Source organism: Myotis yumanensis, unplaced genomic scaffold (genome assembly GCF_028538775.1).
Source record: "Myotis yumanensis isolate MYYU_CA2020_CCGP unplaced genomic scaffold, mMyoYum1.0.hap1 SCAF_12, whole genome shotgun sequence".
Lineage (NCBI taxonomy): Eukaryota > Metazoa > Chordata > Mammalia > Chiroptera > Vespertilionidae > Myotis > Myotis yumanensis.
In genome coordinates, this window is record NW_027223763.1 from 8,868,771 (window position 1) to 8,875,012 (window position 6,242).

The window sequence follows — 6,242 nt, forward strand, 5'->3', positions numbered from 1 at the left end:
CCTCCTCCCCCAACCCAGGCCCTCCCAGGCGGCTCCTCCTCGAGGAGGATTCTGGAGGAGGGGTCTGACCCACCCAGTCTCCCCAGGGCCCAGGGCTCCAGGCAGGAGTCAGGGGCCCCTGTGGGTCCGATCTCACCTCACTGCCCAGCACCCTCCCCCTCCTGACCCCCCACCCCTGTCTCCTCCCACCTCTCAGGCTGTGCTGCCTCTGCCTCCTCAGAGAAATTTCTGTTCTGTGGGGGAGGGCGAGTCCTCAGGTATCCCACCCAGCGGACCACCCCCAGCGCCTCAGCCTGGGCCCCCTCCCCAGCCATCTTCCAACCCCAGCTCCTCCCACTCAGCTCCCACCTGAGCAAGGGACCCCACCCTGCTGCCGGACGCCCCTCTCCCTCCCCACAGGTTCTGGCAACAGTTCCTTCTCAGTGTCTCTTGGTCCCACTCCTGCCACACATAGCCCCTCTCACCATGGCCCTCAGGAAAAGGCCCCTGACTCCCTCCACTCCCCCGACCCCTCACCACCAGCCATTTCTCCCCTTTGGCCTCGATCTTCTCTATTTGCCGCTCCAGACCCCTCACCATAACCCAAGGCCGCCCCTTCTACTGAGCGGCAGCACTCACTAAGCAAGCTTTCCTCTCCCCTGTGGGAAGTCCTCCTGCTTGTCTAACCTCGCAGTCTCCTGCTGCACTCGATGTTTGCTCGCTCCGGGCTGCATAGGGCAATGTTGCTGGGTGGAGAGGAGGGGTTCTTCAGGGGACCTGGACCCAGGAAGCCAGGTCGTCTCAAAGGCGCTGCAACATAAAACACCCCCGTTGTCCCACTGCCCTCAGCTCCGGTGGAGGGAGAACCCCCTCCTGAACCAAGCCACTGTCCCCTGCCAATGCATCCCCATTTGGCCAGGTTCAGTGACCACAGACTCAGGCCACCCAGGTCCGGTGCTGTTCTCTGCCACGTGTCCCTGACACCTGGGGGTTACAGTGGTTAGTCAGACGCGACCAGCGACTGAGGTTCCTCTCGGGCTGCTCTAGGGGGGTGGGCAATGGCCCATGGACGTCCAGGGCAGGGAGCAGTGGGAATCACACAGGGCAGGGCGTGGGAAGTGGGGGCCACACTGGTCCTCCTACCCAGCCAAGTGCTCGGAGAGGGAACCAAAGGCCTGGGTTTGTCCACCTCCCTGCCCCATCTCCAGCCCTGAGTCTTGCTCCCCCTGGGGTGGGGGTTCCGCCTTGGGTTCTGGACTCTTCTCCTAAAGCACCTTTAACTTGCTGCCTCTCGGGTACACCAAGAGCGTCTCACTCCCCTCTGCGGAAGCCCCTCCTCACCCTGTAGGAAAAGCACAGGCCTCTGAGACAGATCCAGGTTTGAGCCCCGTTCCACCACCGATTGTGGAGTGGCCTCAGCCAGGACGTCCCTCCCTGGGCCTCAGTTTTCCCATCTGTAAAATGGGAGTGGTAGCAGTTCCCATCATGGAAGGCTTCACAATAGTCCTTATCAGTGCGTTTGTTTTCTGCAGGTTCAGTTATCTGGGGTCAGAAACATTAAATGGAAAATTGAAGAAATAAAGAATTTATAAGTTTTAAGTCGCATGCTGTTCCGAGTACCTCACCTCATCTCATCAATTAGGCATCACATCATCTCACATCATCACAGGAAGAAGGGTGAGTACAGAACAGTAAGATATTTTGAGAGACACCACACTCACATAACTTTTATTACAGTACTGGAGGCCCGATGCAGGGGATTTGCGCACTGGTGGGGGCATGGCCTGCAGGGACTGGCCTGCTGTGGGAGCGCTGCTCATGCTGGTCAGCCTACGGCACTCCCACTGTGGGAGCACACTGACCACCAAGGGGCAACTCCTGCGTTGGGCATCTGCCCCCTGGTGGTCAGTGCGTGTCATAGCGACTGGTCAACTGGTTGTTCCGCCGTTTGTCACTGGGCTTTTATTATATAGGATATTCTAATTGTTCTGTGTTATTAGTAGTTATTGTTGTTAATCTCTTATGGTGCCTAATTTAAAAATTAGACATTATCATAGGTATGACTGTATAGGAAAAAACATTAGGGTTGGGTACCATCTGCGGTTTCAGGCATCCGTGGGGGTCTAGGACATATCCCCTGGGGGTCAGGGGGGCTGCTGCAGTGATCTGAAGTGGCAATGCAAGTTCTCTTTATTCTGCTTTTCAGAGGTTCCCAAGAGATCCAAGCAGTCCCGGGGAGCGGGGGGCCAGGAGGGCAGGAGTCTCTGGATATGCAGACAAACACTAGAGTTTTTATAGCGCCAGGTCCAGCCCATCCAAGCCTCACCCCTCAGCCACTGTCCTGTAGCTGCCGTGCGCCACCTTGTGGCAAACGTGGGACCACCTTCAACCCTAACTTAATTGGGTCTCTCAGAGGCTTCCCCACCCCCTCCAGGTTTCTCTTCCCTAGCTTTCCTCCGGCTTTCCTCATACTTTCCTGAGGGTTCCTTGCTCTCTTTCTTCCCACAGTGTTGGGGGATTTCAGGATCTGCTCCCAGTCCCCTGCCTTTCTCACACGTCCCTCCTTGGGTAAGCACATCCACACCCAGGCTCTCTCATGAGCTCTGCACCAGTGATTCTTAACCCTGTTCCAATTCCCTCTTGGCAACAAATGTCTTGTATCATGCTTTGTTACCCAGAAACGAAATGACGTACATATGCAGATAATTCCCAAAAGAAATCTATCCTAATGCTCTAACTAAAATATCAGAGTAAGTCATTATAGGCTACTGGTAAAATGTACAAATTCTGGCTTCTGTACTTCCCTGCTGTGTGATCTTGGGTAAGTCACTTAACCTCTCTGTGCCTTAGTTAGCTTCCTAGTTAAAAAGGGATTTTTTTTCTATGCAGCACATTATTGCATAGAGTTGTTATGAGGATTAAATGAGTAATTTTTCATGAAGCATTTAGAACAGTGACTGGCACATGTTAAGAGCCAAGTGAGTTTTGGTTAAACTAACAACAAAAGTAATTTAAGATGATATGTACGTATTTCAAGTAAATATTTTTACTGCATTAGAAGACAATAAAATAACAAGAGGCTTGCGCCTACCCATAAAAGCCCCCCTGGATGCGACAGCCGCAATGCAGACTGATAAAGAGAATGTCAAGTTGGCAACTCAACCACCACAAGTAGCGTTGACGTTAAGTACATAACTTTTCGGTGAGTAAGCTTCTGAACAAGAGAAAGGGCAATCGCCCTCCAATTTACAGGGAAGTTATATTTCAGCGTACATTAAAATTCAGAACATTCATGCAAAAATGGGCTCAGCTCAGACACTTACAAACAGGTCTTTTTTCCTGTCCACGCCTTCAGGGACTGTCCTGCCATCGTAGGCTGTCCAGCATCCTGGGCCCCACCCACTAAACGCCAGCGGAGCCCCCTCCACCCAGTCATCATGAAAACCGAAAGCACCCCCAATGCCCAAAACAGTGCCCAGGAGGCCCCTGGGTTCCACACCCACTGCCAGAGGGACTTTTCCAAATCCCAGATTGTGTCTCCAGCTGTTCTCTCCTAGTTACTGTCAGGAAAGTCCAAATTCCTGAGCCCGGTGCCCAAAGTCCTCATAAGTGAGCCCCCTGCTCCCTCCCCCCGGAGCAAATCTACACCGTCACCCCACCCACTCCCCTGCCCCCTGCACACTCAGACAGGGCACATAGCAGGTGACGAATTAATACACACGAGGGCCCTTCAGCCCTGGCCGTGGGGATCGCACATCTGGTGGAAAGGACTTTTCTGGGAGGTGCTTCCTCAGAACCTGCTGGGGGTCCCAAGGTCAGAGAGCTCAGCTGCCAGACAGCAGTTTCCCACAGGAGGTAGGGCCTTGGGGTGTGAATAGGAGTTTTCCAGGGAGACAGAGGCAGAAGGCAATCTGGCTGCAGACCCAGCGTGGGCCAGGGTCAGGTGAGAGCGAGGGTATGCGCCTCCACCACTGCAGGCAGGTGAGTACTAGCTGAGGGCGGGATGTGGAGGGGCTGTGATCAGAGGTGAGGCCGGTGCGTCAGCAGGGGACAGCTTGTGTAGAGTTTGTAAGGTGTCCAGGAGCCTGGGCTTTGTCCTGGGGGCACTGGGAGCCGTGGGAGGGATTAAAGGGGGTGACACAGTCAGGTTGCATGTGGCAGAGTTCCCTCTGGGAGGAGTGTGGCAGGTTCACGGCATGAGGGCAGGGATGGAAGGATGCCAGGGAACGGTCACAGGACTGAATTAGGGCAGAGGAGGGTGAAGAGCAGGGAATTTGTGGGGCAGAAACAGCAGAACTTGGTGTCTGCTGATGAGAATGGAAACAGGTGCTGGACAAACCCAGTCTTCTGCAGCATCATGGACAGGCTGCAGGCCTCTCTGGAGACACTAGAGGGAGCTCCAGGATAGGTTAGGCTCCCCTCTCCCACCTGCTGCCAGTCCCCACCCGTTCCTGGAGGGTGGTGGGACCCGCCCTGTGGCTCTGACGTAGGCTCTGGGTTTCTGCCAGGGCCCTGACCAAATCCAGTGGTTCACAGTCTCGGGTCACCTCACCCTCCAGCCGCTGGGTTTGTGGGACGAGGGGAGGGGGGCATTTCTTGAGCTGGGAGTAGATGGGGCAGAAGTTGGGTGTTGCAGGCAAGAAGTACTAACCTGCATCACCCTGCTCTGTGCCCCCTACCCCCTTGGGAAGAAGGGGAGCAACCCACCCAGGGTCACACCACTGTCAGCGGCCACACCCATCCCAGCCAGAAGCGCTGCCCCCGTGAGGGACAGAAATGGACCAGAGCTCCCCAAGTTAGAGTGGCCCGCAGACAGACTAGGTGAGTGCAGGCAACCTCTCCAGCTCCACCACCCTTCCCACAAAAACTTGAGGGGGAGCTGCCCATGAGCCGCCTCACCCAAGGGGGAGGCAGCGTTCCACACAGAGGGGCTCCCACAGGCCTGCAGGCAGGTTCGGGAGAGCGGCTGAGTGCAGGGAGCAGGGCTGGCCGGGCGGCTGGGAGGTGGTGCCAGATGCCACCAGCCGCGGAGGGAGCCTTGGCAGGCCTCCTGCAGGCAAGGCCCGCAGAGCTTGGCATTTGTGAAGGAACCCCGGCTGCACCGAGGAAGGTGGAGGGATCACAGTTTTTGGAAAGGACTGGCCTCTCGACTTGAGTCTAAATGGCACAGTCCTTTAAATTTTTAAACAAAAAATGAATAACGAAGGCAGACACCGAACAGGAAATCCATTTCCTTTTAAATCTGGCAGAAAGAGCAAATCCAAGCCCAAAATAATGCCGGCCGGATTTTAATAACCTGTAACAAAACAGGCCCACAAAGCCATCAGCGCTCACTTCAGGCTGCCTCTGCAGTTGAGCCAAGACTGGCATCCAGGGCCCATGTGAACAACAGTCATTATTGCCACCTGGGGAAACCGAGGCTGAGCTAGGAGCGGACTAACCCAGGGTCGTGGCAAAGGGGGAACGGAACAGGCTCCTGACTCCCAAGCGTGGGCATTCTGCACTCATGGCACAACAAACACACACCCCACACATCATATGCTCTACACACAATACACACATACCACATATACACACTACACACCACACATCATATGCTCTACACGCAATACACACATACCACATACACACACCACACAGTACATGCCACAACACACATACATATATGCGCACCACACGCTACACATACCATATATTCTACACACCATACACACATACCACATACACTACACACCACAGTACATATTACAGCACACATACATATATGCCCAACACACAACACACACCCCACACATCATATACTCTACCACATACCACATACACACACTACACACCACACAGGAAATGCTTTCCAAACTCAGGTACACAAATACCTGTATACACACAAGATTCCACAGACGCACAGATCAGCCAACATACACATACATGTGCCTGGATAGAAGTATGCAGGCAGCCACACAATGCCTGCCCCCCAGAGCACCTAACACTTACACAAACATATTCATAGGCACAGGGACTCACACACACACAAATGCGATTGCTCCAAATCTCAATACTCATATCCAGACACACACACATGCAAATTTCTACAGATATGTGCAAGTTTCAAAAATTCCCCTCGATATACATCTACAACACAGCACTCACCCACCTACGGACACAGACACGTGCAGCACACCTCACAGCCCTGTGAGGCCCACACGCCTGGGAATCTGCGCCAGGCAAGGTGCTGCCTCCTTTGGGGCACGGAGGGCACCTTGCCC